The 24,089-nt window shown below is 50.6% G+C and overlaps 1 protein-coding gene across 1 annotated transcript in view; it reads right to left on the reverse strand.

Annotated features, from left to right (window-relative positions):
* The window catches only part of CORO1C (coronin 1C), a 43,563-nt gene extending 27,511 nt beyond the window's left edge, over positions 1–16,052 (reverse strand). The window contains exon 1 of the mRNA XM_084272271.1: positions 15,962–16,052. The gene's annotated coding sequence lies outside the window, so the exon portion shown is untranslated. The remainder of the gene's footprint in view (positions 1–15,961) is intronic.
* Positions 16,053–24,089: the final 8,037 nt, after the last annotated feature.

Below are 24,089 nucleotides of genomic sequence, written 5' to 3' on the forward strand. Positions count from 1 at the left end.
ACATCAGTTAACACAACCGCATAATGCGCTTTCTGCTAGCTATTTCACCCACAGCACAAATCAAAGGGCTGTTCCACACCGGTCCCACCCAGCGACACCAAAGTGCAATGGGAAACCATAAACCAGGAGCTGTTCCCCCATCCAGCTCCAGCAGCAAGAGTGCAAAATCCAGGCACTTGTTTCTTTTTTTACACCCATAAACGCACACGCCCCGAGAGTTCACGTTCAGCTCTACACCCTGAATGGAGTGGCTGATGCCATAAGGGCAGGCAGCACCTTTCAGGCAATGGGACTATGAAATATCAGGAGCAAACCATTATGCATGTGGGACAGGTAACTAATTACCTGGCAGTGAAGCACACCCATGATTTATTTTCTTTTCATTTTTTTTAAATGGAAAAGGTATAATTGCTCTGCTCACGGTGCAATGCGGGTTTCTGATTTGTTTTCAGTCAAAGGAAGAGATGAAGTTACCCCAATCGGAGGGGAGAAACTCTGCAGAAGCAGATGGCACGTCGTGCCTTGAGGTGGAACGCTGCCAGCACGGGCGGCATGGTGGGCTCCTCCCAGGGAGGCAGGCACAGCTCCATCCCGAGCTACAGGCCTCCTTCCCCAGGGGGGGATTGGGAGCACGATCCCAGCCGAGCTGCAGCCCCACCACTTCATGCACAAGGAAAAGGTGAAATTCAACTCAAAGATCCCCGGAAAGACAAGAAACACACTGTACCATCAAGCTGCCCGAGGCTCAAGAGAGATGTATCATAAAAAATAAAATAATAAAAATTGCAGGTCCCCACCCAGTTAGTAATTCATTGTGCAGACTCATTCAGAAACCTGTCAGACTTTTTCATCCCAAGAGGGCTCCTCCCAGCCCTAAGCCACCCGGGCGCTGCGGGCAGGGCTCTGCTGCCCGGACTTTGGCATCCACGGCTTTGGTTCTGCCAAGTCCCACAGCAATGTAAGAGAAGCATCACCCCTTCCCTCCCTCCTACCTCTGGCACTCGAGGTGACACCAGGCCACCCTGCAGAAGCAGGGATGTTCTTGCAAAGCCCAGCGTGCTGCAACACGGCAGGAAGCTTGCGAAGAGCTCGGCCCTTTCTTTTCCCCTCTTGAAAACACACCTCGCAGCAAAACCCTCCCCGCTCATCTGCCGGGGGTGTGCAACTGGGTGAGGAGAAGAGAAAAGCCCCCTGCTCTGCACACAGTTTTCATGACTATTCACCCACTGGCAATGTTCCCATCCCACTGTGCATCAAGATTAAAATCGGATGGGTTAGAAGGAGGCAAAGCGAGGGCTTAAACCTGCCTCGCTGAGTTAACGCGCAGCAAATTGCCCCGTGTCAACGTATCGTATGCCCAGGGGTTTTGCAATTTGTCTGCTTTAATGCTGGGAATGTGGATACGATAGCTAAGAAGAAGGATTATTTGTATAGCTTGGATAATTATGTCTTTCCTTCGCTTGATCAATACCAGAACACCACCAGAAAAGCACTTATCTCAAATATCAGATCCTGGGAAGCCTGCCACCCCTTCCACCCGAATGCAAGAGAAACACCCTGGATCCAGCGATGAAATTCTCCTGTTTCCCTTGGTTTTACCATCTGATGGAAAGGGTGATTTTTTTTTTGTTTTCTATAAATTACTTTTAAAAAAAAAGGAATTAAAAAAAAAATGCAGAGAGTCAGATGTATCCAAAAATACCCTTATTTGTTCCAAGTGGATTTGTTCAAGCACACCTTCGCTGCCCTCTTCCCCACCTACAGCTCATCATCCTTAGCAGGAACTCTGATGAACACATGGTGAGCAGCCTCCAAGTCCTCATTTCCATAGCAAAGGGAGCGATTCTTGGCTTTGGATCCCAGCCATTTTGATCTGGCTGCTCTCCAAAGCGAAGGAGGGGGGTGGTGGTGGAAATGTGCGGGCTGCGGTTATAAAGAGCAGTGAGTGGGGAATCTTTGAGCGCGCTACAGAAAGCCAGCAGGTGAAAAACAAAACGGAGGGAGCTCGATCCTGAGCACCAAAAAGAAAACCAAAAAAAACCAAAAAAAGAGTCATTTTCTCCCTACCCCAGCCTCCTGCTAAAAACGTGAAGAGCATTCAGCATCCTCATTTATTTCCCAGCACTGCAGTGCAAAGGGTCCCCTCCTCCTTCGCCGCCTCCTCCTCCATCCTCTGCAAGGAAAACGGCTGCTGAGTTTTGGTTGCCACAGGTTCCCTCAGCAGGGCTGTGGGTGCAAGCAGGCTGGAGCTCCCGAGCTTGGCCACTTGTAGGATAAACAGGTGAAACACCAACATCGGAGATGATTCACCATAAGGAAAGGCTGATTCAGCCTCTGTCACACATGTAGAAGCGTGACCTGGCCGGTTCGGGGACCCTTGGGAAGTGGCTTTGGAAATACCCGAGCGGGCAGGAAAGTGCATCCACGGTTTATGGGCCGTGCCAGGGATTTACTCTTAAAAAGCCAACTTGGAGATAGAGCTTTAAAAAAAAAAATAAAAAAGGAGGAAGTTAATTAGCTCATTGTCTGTGCTGTTAAATCTTAGCTAAGGAGCTGGAACAATCTCCATACACTTGCTAGACAGGAATTTATATATTTTTTTTCCCTGTAAAGTACAAATTTGGAGGATTTAAAACCTCCCGACTAGGAGTTGAAAGGAGTTTAAATTTTGCCAGAGTTACAGCCCTCAGCAAAATTAAAACAGAAGCGTTAGACACCCTGCAAAGACCACTACAATAGAAGCGCTGACAGATCTACGACCATGCTGATCTCCTGGATCCAGCTCCGCGACACACAGCATCTTACACATCCCGGTGGGGACATAGCAAAGAGCCTCCCGAATTCTTTCCCTCCCCCCCTCTCACAAATGTCAAGTGACTTCCAGCTGAATTTTACCAAATGTTTAACTTCATCTCCCCCCAGTACAGCTCAGCCGCCGGCCTTTGTGTCAGCATTTAAAAGGACCTTAGAAACGCAGGATGCCGTCAGCCGTGCTTGCACAGTGATACTTTTCATCCCGTTTCTTTCTGATCTCCCATCATGATGTGTCACAAGAGTTACCATGAGTTTTGCCCATTTTCCTGTTTATAAAGGATTTATCTGTCTCAAGAATCCAACAGATGTATTTCTGTGGCTTCGGAGGGTTTTTTAGCCTGCTTATGCAAGAGGAAACGCATCCTGCTAGGGAACACTTACAGGAAAACCCCCCACTAATGGCAAAATCCTGCTCAGCCCATGTGATTGTGAACCCTCCTGGAAAGGGCCGTTTGGAATAAAAGGCTGGTTTAAGTCACTGGCAGCCGTAGGCTACTGTTAAAGGGGGGGGCGAGGAGACACAAAGCCACTGCATAGGGAGAAGGGATCTTCTCAAAGGCTGCTACTAGGGACTGGGAAGGCTCTTAAGGGGAAGATGTCAGGGTAGGTTGGAGATGTTGATGGAGAGCCCCCTCCAAACTCAAAATTCGAGCTGTACTGAAGAGACTGCGTACACATCAATGGCAGGTCTGGAATAAATGCAGCCTCAGATAGCTATTAACAAATGAGGAGCAGATAAAGAGGGAAAAAAACCTAATCAAGATGATACACTATTTGCAATGCCACAAGCACTGATTGTGAATGGTGATTAATACTGGGGGGCACCCACTTAATTTTTTATGGGTTGGACTGGGTGCTGGGGCCAGCAGCAAGAGGGGACAGTGTCACCGGTGAAACTGTGACACGGGACAGCCACGCCACAGGTGCCTGACGCAAGGGTGCGCGGGAGTCCCTCAAGGACTGACAGGCTGCCTGTGCGGCCCAAGATCTTTCTGAACACCTTGGAGGGGATGCGTGAGCCTCAGCTGCCAAAGTGAGGGGTGCTCAGGGCTGAAACCTTCTAAAAAATAAGAACAGGAAGTATGTTATGATCATAAGGCAGTAATAGGGCCACACCAGTCTCAACCTGAGGCCTAAGTGCCCTCAGCACAAACACCCTCTGTCACAGCAGGGTATCTGCAGAGCACTTGGCCATCATGGAGATAAGCCCAGGAGGAATCTAGTCATTCACTCTTCAGAGCACTTTGAACATCCTCTGGTAGATAAGGCACGGGCCTGCAAGGAAGAAGGCAGCTAGACAGGGACTAGTGCTGAGGGCCGGAAGGCCAGGCCCAGGGGAATAGCCTTCAGGGGCAGAAGGGCAGCTGGAGAGCGGCTGGGAGGCAGAAATCCTTCTTGGGGAGTGGGGAGACCCTGGCACAGGGTGCCAGAGAAGCTGGGGCTGCCCCCGGATCCCTGGCAGGGTTCAAGGCCAGGTTGGATGGGGCTTGCAGCACCCTGGGCTAGGGGGTAGGGAAATGTTCCTGCCCTTGGCAGGAGGGGCACTGTGGGATTCTGGGGCCCCTACCCACGAAACCAGTCTGAGATTCAAGGCTACAAGCATTCGGAGGTCTTAAAGCCACAGAGAGACCACCATCCCATCACACCTCCTCCTCCACACGGCCACAGAAGACTCCATCCCACCACCGCGGCCACCACTGTGTGCCCAAAAGAGCCAGGCACCAGAGGAACAGGGACTGAGCCGACAGCCATATCCCACTGCATGTGAAAAAGGGAACAATTACCCAGGTTATTTCCTAATCGCTCATTTCTGACATTTCTTAACTCCAGAGCACTGGGTTGTGCAACCTCCTTGGGCTCTAATCCACGCGTGTGCACAGCCCTTGTACACAAACACACATACGTGTGCCTGCGGGCACATGCTGCCTTGTGCTCAGTCTGGAATATGCACACGTATTCCACATGAATCCTTTACAGCCTTACTGTACTGCACAGGACAGTGTCTTACGAACACCTCATAAGACTCACTCATCTAGAAGAGAACTCTGCCAGATCATTTCAAGTACAGCATTTCTGAGCACACCTTTGGCAGAGGAAGGAGAGTGAGACACATCGGTGGGAGAAGCGAGGCAGGCAGGCGTTCGCTGCCGGCTGAGCTGAGCCACACAGACAGCAAGGACAGTGAAGACCATCTGTTCTTTGAAACCAACTCAGTATGGACCAACAAGCCTCGAAGGAGCAAGCTAACCACCACAGGAGACCAAGGCAAGCACATGTCCTACAGCGAGCACAGGGCCACGACTGGCATGAGACCGCAAGAGCAGTAAATTGCCACCACTGTCACGGTGGAGAACCGTTATGTCACCAGCAAGGCTGAAGGAGGACTTCATCTCCCTCTCCGAGCATCAAGGGAATCGATGAATTCAGTCTCGTGATATTTCAGTCTTGCAATATTTGGGCAAGGGAGGAAGGAAGCAGGGGCAGGGAGGGGGAGCGTGAAATTTATTTTCAAAAATATCACATGACCACAAACATTTCAGCTCACCCTACGACTTGACACGAAACCTCTGGCAGGAAAAAGGAACTGCCGCGAATACCTTGATGCAGCCTTCTACTTTTCAACAGCACGCTGTTCCCTCCATGGTAAACCATTTCAAATCAATTCACATCAGGTCCACTGCTGACAGAACTTTTGTTTTCAGATGTTCAGAGTTATTTAAACCAAGGGCGAACACTTCTACAGATGGTCACAATTCCAAAATACATCATATTTGTGCACAGATTATTTTCAGTCTTTAGTTACTTTAGTCTAGGTTGAGCAAGACCCTGCCATCTGATTTCACTTCATTTTAAAGACAAAAAGCTGGAATATGAACTTAATACCGAAATTTCCAGCTGTTATACCACTGGCGAGATTCTATTTTGGGATGGGAACCTAAACCACAAACTACCAGGGAATTTGATTATATCTCAACTGGGGAGCCCAGCACATTCAAAAATGTAACACAACCCAAACCTAAAATAAGCTGGAATTGCTCTTCTGGATGAAGTACAAGGTGCTGGTTCTAACCTGTGAAATACTCAATACGATTCTGTTTTTCAAAGCTGCACCCTGACACAATCACACCAAGACCGCTGGAATATGAAGAACTCTTCAGTCAGGAGTGCCTGCAATGCTTCAATCTTCCAGGCATCACAGTTCCCTAAGTGTTTACCCTGTGCCTGCTTGTCTGGAGCATGCATCCCCTGTGGCACAGCCAACGCTCCTTCCCTGCACACATAGGGATGCGATGGATAGTTTCACTTTGAGATTTCCAGGTTATGCAATTCATCTCCTCGGGGGAAGATACCGTTTTGTAGCTTGTAGCTTCCCTGCCTGACATTACATCATTTACCATAATTTACAGTGACAAAAGGACACTGCAGTTGAAAGCCATTACCCTGAACAGAGAGCACTGCCCGGCTTCATTTAATCTGTGCCATCTACCATAAAGCTAGAGCAACGAACGCACACAAAAATCATTACACAAAATAAATTTATCAGGAGGCCATAATGGGATGAGTAACCAAAGAGACACACCGCAGCAGTTACACAAAGCCCAGATCTGAAACGGTGAGGCAGTCATGGAACAGGGATGGGTGCTGGAGTGACAGCCTCCAAACCTAGATCTTCTTTTGGGTCTGTATCTTCTATCATATCTTACATCAGCCAGCACTAACGCTGCCCACCTCAGGCTGGTGAAGGGTGATGTATTTGGGGATGTTTGGGTGGCAGCAATTTAACACACACTGGTCAGTAAAAATTAAAATGGAAGACAGAGGAGAGCAAAGTAGAGGGCAGGGGATTGGGAAAGCAGCACTGAAACCCAGGGTAAAACCTCAGAGAAGCAAATAACGTAGAGAAAACACGGAGCAAAGAGGACAGAGGTACCCATGCGTTGAGCATCCCAGGTGCCCAAATGCATCCCTGCATTTCAGCGTCCACTTCTGGTGCCGTGGGAGACAGTTACACAGTTGGTGGGCACCGAACAAGCTTTCCTGGGGGTAAGGAAAGGGGAACCTTGCACTGGAGCAGATACCTTAAGGCACTGCTGCTCCAGGCTGTGGCCTTTCCTGTGCTTCCCTCCAAGAGCCTTCATTCTCCATCCCTTTCTCCCCTGGAACAAACACCAGAGATGCTTCTTCGCACACTGTATCCTCACCCTCTGCCAAAAGACAGAGCTACATACTTCCAGAGCTGAACAACCACCCTATGAACTTCAGCCAGAGACATTACACCAGTGTGATGGAAGATGCTACTTACAGCCCTGCGGACCACCAGCATCACCCCCACAGTAGAAGCAACATGCCACACAGAGGAAAACAACAGAGCTGCAGACCACACTCTGACCCCAAGGAAAAGACGAGAGGGAGAGCACAACCCCCTGTGCAGAGCTGCAAGTCAGCAAGCCTGTTACAACAGCCAAGCGCCAGGATTCCAGTCCAGAGAAGTATGCAGATAAAATGCTTTCTCCACAGAGCTGACCTAGTTCTCTTATCAGCACAAGAGAGCTAACCAGGAAGTATCAATCTGTTTAGAGCTGCTACCCCAATTTGCCGAATTCTTCTGCTCTCTTGAAGGTTATATGCAAGCTTCTTCCAGACCATATTCCTGAGACACACTGCAAGCTCTTATTTAATGGTTTTTAGCCTGGTTTTGGCTGAAAGCTTAGTACCAGCTGAGGATGGTGGTAACCCCACCCTATCTTTAATTTCTCACATCAGGTCCCACCTTTCCCAACTAACCTTCTATGGCACAAGGATGTTGTACTAACACAGCAGAGCACCAACAGCACAAACCAACTGCATTTTCTCCTCCAACTTGAAGCAATCCAATGAAACAAACAGCAAACATGAGGCTTTCTCCATGTGTGACGGAGGAGCTCACCAGTAGCCACTAGCCCTGAATCTCAGCAACCCATGCAGGATGCAGGCTGTCCTATTCAGTGGAGAACTTAAGCTAGAAGGCCAAGCAGAGAGCAGGACCCAGGTGCTGGGAGCTTAGAGCCCAGCGAAAATAACATGTGCAGGATTTCCCATCCTGTACAAGCCAAGAAGAGGTGCAGGCATGAAGGTAATGTGATTAACACAGTGTTTTCTGAGGAAAGCATATTTCCTGTTCAACTCCAGTGGCTTTAAGACATTTTTGGAACCGTTACACTGCTGCTCCTTGCTTACAGTTAATTGGAACATTCCTTTAAAAACAAATGACAGGAAGATTTATCAAAACGAGAAATCTACAAAGGACTTGATAAATTGTTTTCTATTCCTCCTCAATTGCTACATGCCCTGGTATCCACGGGAGGAAACTATACACGCCACAGATGTTTTAAGGAGATAAATGGTTTCGTAGATACAAGGTTGCAGGTCCCAGTTCTTCAGAAGCCTTGAAGCACAGCCTGAGAGCCACCATCAGGAACCCAAGACCTGCAGAAAGCCCTCCACCATAAGCACCAAGCTAGCCAGGGCACTAATTCCTCACGACTTAGAAATAAAGCAGAAACAACAGATCAGCACAACCGAGGCTCACAAACAGACCAGCCAAGTGTGAGTCAGACTGACCAAGCGAGGATGCAGCATTCTCCAGATGGTCCTGCCTGACCACAAATGCTCCCCCGGTCTGCTGGACGGAGCGTGGCACCCAGGCTGGAGAAGACGGAGCTGCCTTGGGGGACGTGATCAGAAGGAAGCAGGATGGCCAAGAGTAACGGGGACACGGACTGGAGCAGCACCACAGCCATACGCTGCTGCCATGGCATCAGGGGTTTTGTTTCCAGCCCTGTCATGGCAAACGCGATGGGCCAGAGAGACCTGGAGAATGCGATGGTTAGACTGGGGTTACAGCCCAGCCCAGCGAGGTCCATCACGCTGCGATCCTGAATGGAGACACTCGACTCCAAAAAGGAGTAATGGGCTTGCTTAGCACATCCTGAGAAACACCTTCATCCAAACCCTCGCCTCATGGCAGCCCGGTTTAGCCACTTTCACTTCTCTAGCTGCTCAGCAGCACCCACCCAACAGGCAAGGGGTTGATGCTCAGCTTTTGATCTTCTCAAAAAAGAACCAACCAGGGTTAATTGTTAAACATAAGACAATTAAGTGTCCCCAGCCCAGAAGTACACAGGAGGTTCAGGCTGGACAACGCAAACACATTTCAGATTTTAATGCTGAACAAATAGGCTGCAAAGTGAATCTCAATTCTCACAGTTGGAACTGGCGTGTATTTCTCCAGATTTCCATTTGCTGTCCTGCCAGCTCTTCTGGCCAAGCAGCCTATAATTCAAAGAGTACCATTGTCATTCTGTCCTGTTTCCGTAACGTGCAATTTGACATCAGGGCTGGGGGAGGGAGGATGGGACTGGAGGAGGCTAAAACTCAAACCCAGATAGTTCAATCTGCTAACTTGATTTTAAATCCCTATCTCGTGGTACCAATTATAGCCCTTCAAACATCTGCTTTAGCAAAGGGTTCCAAGTTCAAACACATTTCCTCTGTCCTACAGATGTTCTCTGTCACTGATCCGTTTCGGGCCAAGGCTGTGGTCCTGTGCTGCAGCAAGGAAGGCAGCGACCTGCTAGCACACCACGAATGTGACACAGAGCACTTTTCCCACCTCACTGGGTAGGCAAGGAACAAACCAGAACTAACCAAAACTGACTTTGGAAAGTGTATTTAGCTCAGTAAGCAGCTTTAATAAACAATCCTGCTATGCCACAAGGAAAGATTTCAGATGTAAGAAGGAAAAACATCTCCTTACACCCACAGGGTCTGTGTGGCAGGGACAAGGGGTGTACCTGTGGTCCCCAACACTCCCACAGCAGCTCTCTGCTGACCCGATGGGGAGAATCGCCCCTGATACACATTGGGCAAAGGCTGATTTCCTGGGGGAAGGACCAAGAGCTGGCTGCTCTCAGCTGGGGGACTTGTTTTCAGGAAGGGGCAGGAAGAGTTACAGCCTGTGTTTGATGACCTTTAAGCTTTACTTACCTGTCATCTTGACAGCCCTGGTACTGCTATCGCAAGCCACACCACCAGCCCTTTGAGACTCCCTGTGGTATTTAGAGCAGTCCTGGAGGAGACCAGCCAAAACAAGAGGCAGCAGTACGCTGAGATACACCCCAGCTGGTTTTTATGTGATCTTTCACAGTGCTCAGGAATTCCCCTAGTAGACCCAAAGATCAATGTGGCAAGCACTAGAGAACAAAAAGATAACCTTTACCCCCTAAAGAAACATCAGGGAGCAAAGTGAAGCGTACAGATAACACCCTCACATCCATCCAAAGCACGGGGAAGCAGGAGGCCAAACCAAGGCGGCTGGCCCACCTTTGAACAGCAGCACCTTACAATTACACACTGCAGAACTTTAATAAACTGCCCCCAAAAGCAGCAGAGGCCCGGAGAAGGATGCTATAAGGCACAAGGATGCTCAGCTAGAAGCGTTTTGTGCCTACACTTCACACTGCACTGGAGCACAGGGCTACAGTGCTGAAGTACGTCTGGCAACTCGTGTTTGCCTAAGCTGGCTCGGGAATGTTTTCCTGCCTTGCAAACCCATCTCAGCAGATCCAAACCTGAAAATAAATCTTTAAAAATATATATATTCACAGAAAAAAATAATTGAAAATATTAATCCACCTCCTGTTCTGAAGAAGCCGGCTTTGTGTCTGTTTCCTCCAGCCTCCAACATACAGTATAATTAATGTAAGTGCTGAAGTAAGAAATTATCAGCCAAGAAGAGTACAAATAGCCATTTATCTGCACACAAACACACCCCCACCACGTATGCAAACATACAAGCCACCTGCAAGACAACCAGCACACTGACTATTGTACGCTAGAAGTATTACTAGCCTAGTGCCCAGGAGACCCCGAGCAAAACGCTTAACCTCTCATTTCCACCTTGGAAACGAGGATATCAATCTGCTTCTCCTGGGATAAACTGCAAGAAACAAATGTCCCACTGGCTGGCCAGCCTGTGATGCAAAATGCCAAGTAAATGCCAAGCACGTACCCCCAAGGCAGTTGGGTGTTCAAGATTCCAGTGTGAACTCACAAAAGCTGAGGTTTTGAAGGATTTAAAGCCAGAAAACAAGGGGGAAGGTAATTTTAAGAGGCAATAGTAGCTCTGAGCCGAGCCCCTCGCCAGCAAGCCTTCGCTGATGAGTATCTTCTGTATCGAGTGATCATCTGCCCAGCTCTGCCAGTTTGCCCGGCTCCCAAGGGACAGAGTGCTTACTATGGCTTGAATTTGTTATTGCCTGCTAATCCCTGGTGGTGCTAATTATACCCATTATCAGTCTGTCTGATTGTGGCCCGGCGCACGCCCGGTATCCGAATCCAGCACCGTGGGATGCCAAGCCCCGATCAGATTTGTGCAGGAAGGGGACGCTTTGAAAGGTGATGACGTTTCAATAGGGCAGGTTTGTACATTTACGTGAGACAAACAACGGGTTTTTGAAGAACTCCAGAGCAGTCTCTATGGCAACTATATGCAGAAATAGGAGGATGGAGAGGAAGGGCAGGGACGTTCCCACATTTCTAAATACTCCGACAGCGCACCTTGAAGTCCATTTTCCAGGGACTACTTATAGCAGGAGCTGCAGGTGAGATGTGCTGCCTGGGTTCAGGCATGGATGTAAATATGGTCTAGTTTTGGACACACCATTCTTCCCTAGTTTTATGGAATCTGCTCAGGCATATGTGCTAAGACTCCAGAAATGGTTGCCGTTAACATTCAGCTGAGAAAAATCTTATACAGATTATATGTACACTTGTACATAGACTACAGAGAAAGATGCTCTGGCCAGCTGACATTTGGAGAGCCACAAGGAAACCATGACCCTTCCTAAAAGGAATGCCCTTAAGCCTGGCCTTAAGCACAGCTCAGCAACACACCAGACAAAAGCTGCGAGCTCTTCTCAGCGTGCCTGGTCACATCAGGCTGAATTTTAATCACTTTAAGTCAGATCCCATCACCATTTTATCTCCATTGCTTTTTCAAATTAAATTATTAAAAGGGAAAACAAGAAAAAAATCTAATTATGATGGACTGAGAGGCCCAGCTCAATGTCAGAGTCACCATAAGCGATCCAAGCACATCCAGCTTCTCCCATTGAGAGCCAGACCTCAAACGAGTCATTACGTGCTCAGAGCAAAAAGCTCATTATATATCCTTGTCATTATCATCAGCAAAATGGGGATAAGACAAAGCAAACACCGCTGAAGCAAAGATGCTGTCCTTTCTCCAATGCAGGTGACCCTACCTTGGTACGTAAGAAGAAAAGCAAAGAGGAGAAGTGACCCAGGAGCCCACATTTTACTTTATCATCTCTAAACCAAGGAGCCCTCTCCTATTGACAAGCACTGTGAGGGTGGCAGCAGGCAGCCAGCCTTCGAAAGAGTGACACAGTTTTAGTGGCCTTTGGGGACAGAAAGAGGCACCACTTCCGCTATTTCTCTGTCAAGTTCCTTGCTAGCTCCTGACCCAGGGAGCTGGACTTTAAAGCTTTTACAGCATTCCACCACAAAAGCCTCTTCCATTTCAGGAGCACTTTGCTACTTGTTACAAAGATGTCTGCTGGAAAGAGCTTACATCTGTCTTACTGACAGAAGAACTGCACGGGAGGGGCATAGAGTAAAATTATCTATTTGCCCAAGAGTCACCTTCTGCTTTACAGCTACATCATTACCTCCATCAGCCATTAATTCTGACCAGATCTGCATTCACTACGCAAACCCATACGGGCACATCCACCACTAATGGTTGGCACCGTCCATTAGAAACCTCTCCAGACAATTGAGGACCACCAGAGAGTCCTCCAGCACCAAGCCAGACCTGCTGGTGGGACCTCTGAGGCTCATCGCTGCTACGCTGAGAAGCCAAACAATTCTAGTGTGACCTGGTATTTTACATGCCCAATGCCATCATGTAAGAACACATACAAAGTCAGGTACTGAACCATGACAACCTCAAAAAGAAACAAATAATCCATTTAAAGTCACACACTAAAGCATTTTAACCTCAAAAACCCCACAAATAATCCATATTTAGTAATCACCCACACAAGGAAAACTAGAACAAGCAATCCTATTAGCAAATACAAAGAGAGGGTCCAGTAACCAATTCACAGCTATACTGGTGTCTATCTAAGGCATCTGGAACAATCAGCTTTCACTGCTAGCCTTCCTGAGTGGCTTCAGCCAACTGAAACCTCTCTGCCTTCGTCTGGGCTTGGCGTTCCCGCCAGCAATGTCACCACCACCACCACCTGCATTTCCGCACGCTGAGACAAACCGAAACACCAGTTCACATCCTGCCGCCAGCAATCCGACTTCTCACACAACCAGGGTGACTGTGAACTGAAGCTGTAAGCAGTTTCTAGCAGATTGACTTCAGAGTTAACAACCAGAACGTAAGCAGACCAAAAATATTAGGTGGGGGAGAGAACAGGGAAAGAGCTAGAGGAGAACACAAGACATTTAATTCTCACTCATATGCCCTGTAAACGCTTAAACTGGGGCACTTCAAATCCTCGGTGAGTTTCTGTTCCAACACATCCTTACAGAAGGGCTGAGATTATCGCAACAGCCTCAGTAAACCAAAATCAAAACAAACCAGCCCATGCTTTAAAAGTCAAGTGAAAATGCGCCTGCGAGTTTGCCTAAAAGGACATTCCTAGCCCTGGGAGTGGTGCGCCGATGACCTCACCGAGCTGCAAACTCAGGCCAGGAAGTGTTTTGCTCATGTCTTCAAAATAGGAAGCTGGCATCCAAGTGACATTCCCCAGAATCGATAATCAAATTAAAACCGGTAACAGAAATTCCCTTACGATCAAAACGCGAGGCTGTGCCTTAATGAGCCGTTTTACGAAGCTGTCGTTAAAGTCTAATATTAAACTTGAACATGATGCACGGAACAGTTACTGGGGGCAGATCTCTCGGCGTCCTTTGCTGCATCACTCAGGAAAGCTGATATTTTACCCTTCTGTGCATTCCTTCTCATTGCCATTAAACTGAATCTCTGCCTTTTGCTTGGAGCGAATCCCAGAAGTGACAGATGCAATAAGCATGAAGATTTAACTTGAAAAAATCCAATGATGTTTGAAAAGGCAGCTCACTAGAAGACAGAGTAATGCCAACAGAGAGCATAGAGAGAGACACACACAAATGCTGATTAAAGCAATCTGTATAAAAGGCTACAAGTGACCACTGAAAAATTACTATTATGAAGCACTGTATTAAAACAAGCACAAAGCAAATGCCCCCGAGGTGTCAGGTCTTACCACGGCCACTGAAAATACTAAATAAATATGTATACACACACACACAACATATCACACAATGACTCTATCCCAACTGCATTTATGACATTACCTACGCAGTCCTCAGCAAACACGAGTATCAGCAGCAATAAAACATCTCAGTGAGCACCCAAGCCATCTGGTTTTTTCCCCCCTTGAGCAGAAGAGACGATTGGATTCTTCTTATTCAAAGGAAAACGGAATGTATCCTCTCCAGCCCAAGATACCTGCTGATTCCTCCAGCCATCACGCACTCAGCATGGAACAAACCCGATTCTCACAGGGTGAGCTGCACCAGTTCACACCATTTCCCCACACTTTGGCAGGCGCCAAGCTTCTCCCCAGCATGGAGAGGGGCACGCAAAGAAAGAGGGGCTCGTGTCAGGTAACCTGGATGCAGCCCAGACTGAAAAAAAAATATCAAACCAGCAAACTGAGAAGCCAGCCGTAGCTTAGGGTATGTGAAACATCGCTCCTTCATTCCAGCGACATCCTCAGTCTTGCTGGTACTAATCCACACACACATCTGCATGAACAGGCTGGGCAGACATGCTCAAACACACACACACGCCGGGCTGAAAGTACAGCTATTAAAAAACCCACAATGCCAATGCATACCGCCTATCTTTAACAAGAAAGCTGCATCAATCAGTTTTACTTTTGTTTGCAGGCTGGTTTTTTTATTGTTCCTCTTTTTTTAAATTTTTTTTTTCCTGTTTTAAGACCCGGCTCCTGCACAGTCCCAGCATCACATTGTCTGCACCAGGGCGCTACTGCTCCCTGTTTGCGCGGGGAGCACATCAGATGCCTCTCCGTGTGCCCTGAGCAGCGAAGGGGCTCATTTCACAAAGCCCTGATAAATACTAACCTTTAGATTCCGGCCTCTTGACATACCCTTCTTAAAACAATGCAGCTTTCTACACAGAAAAACAAAGCCCAGGAACATGTCACACAACCCGGGGCTTCACACAACCTCCTGACCGGAGCCGGCAGAGCTGTTAATAACGGCCTGACACGTACCCGCGGTTAAAAGCCCAGAGAAAAATAGCCAAAACCAAACCCGCCGGTCATCTTTTGTCCTCTGCAACATCACACGGCGGCAGCGGGGACGCGGCGCTCCGGGGGCGACGCGCACACGGCGATGCCACCGCCACGGAAAACGGAAAAAAAAGGGGGGGAAGGGAAGGAGAGAAGGGGGAAAACCCCCGTGGAACAAAAGAACCCTCCCCGTGCCCCCTGCAGAAGGCGGCCGTGGCTGGCAGCGGGCACCAGGTGCGCGGCGCGCCGGGGCTACCCGGGCTGCGGCGGGAGAGCCCGGCCCCCGAGCCCGCCCCGCCTCGGCCGTGCCCTGCCGGCAACCTGCGAGCCCCGGCCGGATGCCGGAACCCGCGGCGACCCCGAGCAGCTCCGCTACCTAATAAGGAGGAGAGCGGGGGAGAAGCCCCGGGCTGAGCGCGGCGCGGGGAGGGCGCTTCCCCCCCTCAGGCCCGGGCGCTGACAGCGGCCGCCGCCTCAGGAAGAGCTCGGCGGCACGGCCGGCCCCGCGCAGGAAGAGCCCGCCCGCACGGACCCCCCGCCCGCCTGCCCGCCCGGCCGTGCTTGCCTTGCCCTGCCCGACCCTACCCGGCCCCGGCGTCTCCGCCGCCGCCGCCCTCCCACGGGCGCCGCCGCCTCCCCGCGGCGGGCCGCCCGCCCTGCCGCCCTCCTTCCTTCCCTCCCGCCTCGCCGGCTGCCACCCGAGCGCGCCGCAGGGCACCGTCCCGCTGCCTCCCCGCTTCACCCACCCACCCTCCTTCCGTGCCGCGCACCGCGATCCCGAGCAGCCTCCCCACGTCCGCTCCTCAGACCGGCGGAGCCGCCTCCGCCGCCTCCCGCTGCCGCCGCCGCCGCCCGACTGAGTGCCGCGGGGCGGGGGCGGGCAGCGCCGGGAGGGGGCGGGCAGCGCCGGGACGAAGCTCCGCCTCCCCGGTGGCCCCGCCCCTACCCCAGGCGAGACCGCCCGCCTGCCGCCGCTCCCCACGCTGCCGGCACCGCGCTTTCCCGTCCCGCCTCGCTCGGAGTCGAGTGGCGGCCCGGGTAGCCAATAGCGGCACGCCGCTGGCCGCCGCGCGTGGTCGCGCGTTCTACGCCGTCCCGCTGCCTGCGGGTGGGGTGCCCGGTGGTCGCCCGGCGGCGGCGATGAGCGGAGCCTCCCTCCCAGCCCGTCCCCTCTCCCCTTCGCGGCCCCGGCAGCCCGGTTCCCATGGCGCGCTTAACCCCTCGCCGAGTCGGCGCCCCGCGGTGACCCCCCGCTGCTCCCCAGCGCGCTTCAGGCCTCTTCCGTCCCCGCGGGGACCGCGATCCGCCTCAAGCACCCGGGGGTGGGGAGGGCGGGCGACCAGAGGTGGGGGGTGTGCCGGGCAGACGTCGGGGAGGCTTCGGTGCAGCAAACCCCAACATCGGGAGTGATGAGCAAGCCCAAGCCCTGCTGATGCAGCTCCCCGTGAGCCCTGGGCCCAGCCTGCTGTGGGTGACATGGCTGGAGAAAGCCAGCGCTGCCCCATGGGTCTCCTCGTCCTGTCACCCCGGCTTCCCGGGGCCTGTAGAAAACGGGGGTTGCCTGCAAGGCGGCAGCAAGAGGAGAGCTTCAGCCCCTGCAAGACTCACTCAGGCTTGGAACCCAACACCAGCCCCATCGAGCTGCTTTCAGAGGGTGCTAGCTTAGCATGGTTCTAAGGAGAGCATTCATCCCTGCCCTTTGCTGGAAGAATCCAGCGGTTACATTCATACAGGGAAGGGTAGGAAGGTGGGGAGGACCTGCGGAGCAGATAACTGGTGGCATGGCAGGGCAGTGCCCCTCGCAAAGGCTGCGCCTTCCCCTTCCCCTTCCTCTGGGGAACTTGATGAGTGGAGGAACGATGCTAGACCGGTGCCCACGTTGCGCAGTGTTTACCATACATGGCCAAAACCAACAGCAAGCCTAACTTCCGCATACGTTTTGGCCGATATTTGCAAATTTGTTTGCCTGCGGTTAGGTGCTGCGAGGGGCCTGATATTTCAGGGGGGGTGACGCGCCCATAACACCCTTTGCAGTTCTCCAAATTCTGCAGGATTACTTGTGAGGAGATAGCCGAGCTGAGAACCCACCTCTTCCCCCCCACCGCCCGCCACACACACCCACCCCTGCAAAGCTGTGGCAGGACTGCAAACTACCCCCTCCCAAGCAACAGCCGGGTGCTAAAACATGCAGGGAGCCTCACAGAGATACGCTTGTCATGGTGTTGCTCGTCTGACTGATTACATCTGATGGAAACATCAGATGCCACGGTAGCTACGAATCAGATGATGCTCTTCAGCATCTGTTAAACTGTGACACTAGTTCAACCACTCAGTCAATAAGCAGGAGAATCGCACGTACCAAGCAGCACCTTGATATCAAAATTACACACGCAGAGATTAGAGCTGCAAACCTGCATCCCTGCCACGCACTGCCTGTGGCACCAGTTACCGCGAGACTAATACCTTCCTCCTGAAAGCCAGCCCAGCACACTTACTCTCCACCCTCCTCCCTCAAACAATCTCTCTCAAGCTAAAAAAGAAGAAAGCTGGAGCAGTTTGGCAGCCTCAGAGCCGAGCTGCAGGTAATCTCTAGTTTAGTGGGTTTAGATCGTGATTCATAGTTTCCAGGTAGGTACGTGAGTTGCTGAAGGTCACGCAATGAGTCAGTGATAGAGCCGAGAGTCTCCAGCGCCAGTGCCACAGCCATTAATTTATTGGGAACCTGGGTGTGTGGCTTAAAACTTTTTATAAAACCCCATTAATGCATTAAGCATATAAAATGGTACTTAAAAATACATGTATCTATAGCTCCTCCTAGCCCAAAGCAGTGGGTGAGCTTGAAATGATACTTCAATCACGTACCAGGTGATGCTTTACCTCAGGGCTGAAGAACGACAGTGAAGGCAGTGGCACCCAGTGCTACCCAACAGCTTAGTGAAGACACCAAGGAAGATTATTAAAATAAAAATAAAGCAAAGCTTTTATCTCACACAAAGTGAGATTTGTCCCGAGCAATCTGATAGAAACCCAGTAAACTTGGTTCCTGGTTCACGGTTTGCTCGAACGCATTGTTGGAAGAGTCACTTAAGGACAGACTCAGAAGGAAACGATACCTGTGGAATTTTCACTAGTGCTTCCTTAAAGGTTTGGGTGGAAACGCTCCCAAGATCACTGGGATCCTGACCCCTGTTAATGAGCAGTTTAGATCACTGTAAAAGGTGATGAAGGACATGAATTTCAGGCTGAAGTCTGCAACGACAGAGTGAGCGGCTGAGGTTTTGCAAATGCTCTTTGGTTCCATTGTAAACAGTAATCTTCCTCACTTCAGCTGAATAATTCTAAGAAACAGAACTCAAAATGATGGCCACAGTGATGTCAGCCTAACAACTTGTCAAAATATGCCGCAAATCCTAATTGCTGCAAAGCAAAATACCCTCCTACCAAATTCTTGGCAGCTACAAGAAACCACACGACAAAGTTCGTCCTGTTTCCCCAGTACCGACCCACCCAACTCGTAACAGTTCACCTCAAGGATTCAGAATTTCTTCAATTCTGAGCCACCCCATGCCTTTTACCCTCGGCTACGCTGGCACGCGATGGCTGCGGCCTTATCTCACAGCCTTTATACGGAAACAGCACCGCATAAACTCCACCTCTGAAACTGAGGTCAGCGGCTAAATTTAGTCTCCTCGCAAAACATGCGTCCATCGCATCGCCGCGACAAACCGCGCCGGTTTGTTCCCAACCACGCTTTTTGGCATGCTTTTCGGCAGGATAGGTAAAGACAGATGCAAACACCTCAGTTCACCTCTTTCTAGAAGCAATTTTCCTAGATGTGACCTTCAGCAGATGTCACCCAACTTGGCTCAGGGTTCTCCGAGCGACTGGCAACTGGGTGGCTCAGAACCGGCGAAATGGCTCGAGGGATGAATTTTCCCTCGAACGTTTTGGTTTGCTTAAAATCCACGCTGCTAAATATATTCTGAATGAAGGGGAAAAGCTTATGGAGGGTTTAGGGAGGTTGGCAAATTAAAGTCCTGTTATTTTGCAGCCTAAATTTCAAAACACACCAGGCTCAGCAGTTTGAGTTTTGAGACCTGGGGTCTGCAGGCATCCAAGTGGCACAGCTTTTCAAGGATATCTACGTCCTCTGTTTATTTCTTGAAGTGTTTGGGTTTATTATGATATTTAAATCACTTTACTGGAAGCACTATGCTTTCCCCCTCCCAAAAGCTGCATATTTTTTATATTTTTTCTCCTTGTGAGTTCGATACGCCGGGTCAGATCCAGCGGCGTTGAGGAGAGCTGCTCCCTTCGAAATAGGTGATGTGATCTTGCATTTCACTTCACGTTACTGGAGTGAAGTAGCAAGTTTTTAACATAGGGAAATCTGAACTGATTGGGTGAGAATAAATAAATAAAAGCCCCTTTCTGTGTGCAGGATAGCTTTAGCTTTACTCTTCCTGCCTCGCTCTCTTGGTGCCCATCAGGCACATATCAGTAGCTTTATTAAACTGCCTATGAGTCTGGGGTTTAGGGATGTTTCCATCATCAACTGTTGAGCAGCTGCCAAGAGAAAATTGTACTAAGAGCTGCCACGTAACAGCTCTTGATTATGGCTGATCAATTCTGTCTCTCGGCCCTGGTTATGTGTTCTGCCCTGGGAAGCGGCGCCCTGCGCTGATCTGTTCCCGGAAAGTGTTTGCCTGGAGGGCAAAATCCATTTGGATTGGCCTTATTCAGTCCTTGGCCAGAAAGGGGAGCTGTAGAATTATGGAAAGGAGATGAGGAGAGCAGTGTGTCCCATCAGGCTTTTAAAGAACAGCCAGGAAGGGAGAAGGGGGCAAGGGTGTATCCAAGCACAGGGACAAGGAAACAGGAGGGACATACGAGTTGAAGCAGAGGGGTAGGAGTCAGCACCCCTTAGTTTTACTCCCAGCTCTGCCCATCCCAGTTGTGCATGGCCCCAAATGAGTCCCCATGTTCCTTTCAGACCCGGGAAACTGGGCTCAGGCCTCTGGCCCCCTCCCCAAAGGGCAGCAGGAAGCACTCCCACCCGCATCCTTGGTGTGCCGCTTGGCATGGATAGAAGGCACTGAGGGGTCGGCAAATAATGGTAAGTGAGCACTGGGTCAGGCTGGGCATTAATAATTTATGCTAATGTTATTAATGATTCAACACACATTTCACAAAGCACATCTGTTACCACGTACACACGCTCTCGTGTGTGTCATGCGCGGGAATACAGATGTCACACACAGGAATACAGATGTTACGCACGCCCCTCGCTCGCAGGAAGGCACCGGAACGCGGGCTGCCCACGGCTGTTACAGTGAAAGGACATCTCTGAACTCCTTTCCAGCTACTCTGCTTCTGTGGTTTTCTTCTCCACCAAGAAACACATTCTTCTTTCTTTTTTTGGGGTGGGTTTTTAGTTTGGTTTTTTTGTTTTCTTTCCCCATTTTTGCCATAAAGGGGATGAGGTCCCGATACCTAATTAAAGCGTTGGGCCGCCAAAGAAAAAATGAAGCAATTAGTCGCAACAGATGGGATTTTCTTTGTTGCTACCTCCGCTACACCAGATGATTAACTAGGGAGAGAGAGACAAGGAAGCAGAACATTAAAAATAAAAAAAGAAAAAGAAAAAATAAAGAAAAAGAAAAAATAAAGAAAAAGAAAAAATAAAGAAAAAGAAAAAATAAAGAAAAAGAAAAAATAAAGAAAAAGAAAAAATAAAGAAAAAGAAAAAATAAAGAAAAAGAAAAAATAAAGAAAAAGAAAAAAAGCAAGCTGTATTTTATTCACAACATGAATATTCTGGGATGGACACTTCCTACCATCCTGAATAGCAGAAAAACCCAGCCAGGCACCACGTAACGAGCAGGGCTTTGAGCAGGGAGCAGTAATGCGAGGCTTGGCGCCGTGGTTCCTGTTGCACTCCGTGTTACACTTAGCACATATCCTAGTCTCTTCCTCATCCTTCAACCAGTTTTGAATCCTTTTGCCATCTTGTCCTGTTTCTCTCCCTGCTGTCTAGGATCAAGTTGGGCCAAAGGTGCTGGAAAAATCAGAGGTATAAGAAAGGAATCATGTCACGATAAATGCAAGCGGGGTGTTTGTGTTCAGTTAGGTGTGCTATGAGGTGCAGGAAGACAGAGGTTCAGAAATGGATTTTTAAAAATAAAATAAACCAGGCTATGTTACAGGTAGAGTGAAGCCAGAAGCTATTCCTACCCTTCAGTATCATGACATTCCCCCAGTGCAGCACTGGGATAGGTTGTCCTGTCCCTCCCTCCCTATTTCAGCCGAAGAGTGAGTAGGGAAACATCTGTCAGGAGAGATTCAGCTGCAGCCAGTATGGCCTGAGGGATGGAGCCCGATTTCCTGTAGCCCCCTCTACCCTCACCCCCTGTAAGATCACCTACACCCTCCCCGCTCCTTGTGCCCCCTGCCAAGGATGTGTGCCTCAGCACCAGTGAATCACGGAATCACAGAATCAGAGGGGTTGGAAGGGACCTCAAGAGCTCATCAGGTCCAATGCCCCTGACAAAGCAGGGTCCCTAGGACAGGTCACACAGGTTGGTGTGCAGACAGGTCTTGAATATCTCCAGAGAAGGAGACTCCACACCCCCCTGGGCAGCCTGTCCCAGGGCTCTGGCACCCTCACTGCATCAAAGTTCTTCTGCATATTGGTGCAGAACTTCTTGTGCTCCAACTTGAAGCCATCGCCCCTTGTCCTGTCCCCACAGACCACTGAGAAGAGGCTGGCCATTCCTCCCTGTATCCCACACTTCGGATATTGATAAACAGGAGATCCCTGGCTTTTTTATACCAGAGAGCCCAGAACTGGACACAACACTCCATGTGCGGCCTGACCAAGGCAGAGTAGAGGGGGAAAAGCATCCCTGCATCTGATCTGGCCAATGAAAACGCGCCAGATCAGCTGCACCAGTGTTTAATCAGATAGATCTCCTGCCCAAGGAGGAGATCCAGACACCTGGACAAGGCTGGGGCGAGCCCTGCTTCCCGCACCGAGCCCATCAGCTGGCAGACAGTTGGCAGCGACAGCATTTCACAACCCGACTTCTTTACAGCACGAGAACCACCACACGGCTTCAGACGCTTCCTGAGAGGACAGGATCTATTTTTCATTGCCACAGGCTTTCTGCTATCACCGACACAAACTGTGCCAGCGTTCTTACTCGGGCTTGGTTGCCTGACTTCTGTGAGTGAGAGTCAGCAACAGCACAACGTGCCAGACCCCGTGGGATAATCACACCTAGTTTTTAAGCAGCCCCACTATTCAGATCGAAGCAAGCATCGGTTTCCTGTGCCTCAAAACATTTATTTGCCCTTATAAGGTATTCCACCATTGCAGACTGTCGAGAAACAGAAGATGTAGGTTAACCCAGCACGGGTCCGATACATCCTCCCAGAATCCAGACCCTCCCGCCAACGCTCCTTTCCTCATCTCTCCCTGTTTCCCTAGAACCTGCTGCTTTACAAAGCCTGTGTACACACGGGTCCGCCAGTGAAAGGGTTTCTGAATGGCTGTCCTGCTTCTGAAGGGCTTGCTCAGCTAAGTCACAGCACTGGAGGAATAACATCCTGAGCATGGGGACACCTCCTGTCTCTGCTGTGACTACAACAAAGTCATATTGGTGCCCCTATGCCCCCCCCCCCCCATATTATATATTCACCCCTGTGGATGCAAATAGTCCCACACGACAGCGGGAGCGAGCATCCCGCAGGCACTTCCGCACCGGACCTATTAACAAGAAGCTGCTATAGGAGCACTGGGCGTTGTTTATACACAGCACAGCCTTAAAAAGCGAATCCTCCTCTCACAAAACCATTTCACTGTAAGAAGTGCTTGCAGCGGGCTGCTCCATAGCTGGGCATCGACACCAGAGCTTCACCCTGCCTTGTTACCCTACCCACCCTCCCAAGATCCCAGAGCACATCCTGTTCATCCCTCCGGCTGTTGGGAGGCAGGTGTTTTCTGAAAAGCCTCACTGACCCACCGCGTCCCCGCATCCCCTCACCACCCAGCCCCCAGGCTGTGCCCTGCTCTGGACCCCTGGGGAGGGGGGCAGAGCTGGGGGCTGCCATCCTGCCCGCGCAGAGCCCTCACACCTCACCTTTCTTGGCAGTGCTGGGCGGTGGCGTCGCCGCCATCCCCTCCACCGACTTGGACTTTTCGAAGGTTTTCTTTGCGTCGGCAACTTTAAGGACTTTCTCATCCTCCTCCTGGTCCTTCCTCCCCTTCCGCTCCAGCTCCTCGGAGCCCCCTCCTCCCGCAGTCCTGCCTCCAGTTAGCTGCTCCGTGCCTCCAGCTGCCCACTGCTCCTTGGCAGGCTTCACCGCCTCGCTGCGGGGCTCCAGCATCGCCTCCGTCATCGCCACAGTCTTGGTCATGCTCAAAGCCAGGCTCTCCTTGCTGTGGGACCTGACGGGAGGGGTCGGTGGGGTTTTCTTCTGGCTGCTTGAGTTGAGCATCCCTGCATCGGCTTCCCCTCCGAGCTGCTCCCTGATCTCAAGGAGCTGGCTGCCGTGCCGTCTGGAAAGCTTTTCAGTGTCTCTAGCGTAATTCGCAGCTGCAGAGACCATTCTCTCGAGGCTCTTTGCTACCTGCTTGTCTGGCTCGAGCTTCCTGGCTGGATTCTCCTCACTGGTCTGGCCGTTCTGGCAAAGGTCCGGAGCTCCGTCGGGCTGGTGGGTGAATCCCAGCGCCTGCCTGAAGCTGTCAGCTGCCTTGCTGCTTTCTCTGGGGACGTAGGAAACAGGCGTTGCTGCCTCCTGTTTGCTTTGCAAAATGTAATCCATGAGCATGGCGTTGCGCTCGAAGCTGTCTGACCTGATGGGGACAGTGGGCTTGTTGCTCTCCGAGGGAGGGTT

The sequence above is a fragment of the Gallinula chloropus genome (assembly GCF_964237585.1).
Source record: "Gallinula chloropus genome assembly, chromosome: 17".
Lineage (NCBI taxonomy): Eukaryota > Metazoa > Chordata > Aves > Gruiformes > Rallidae > Gallinula > Gallinula chloropus.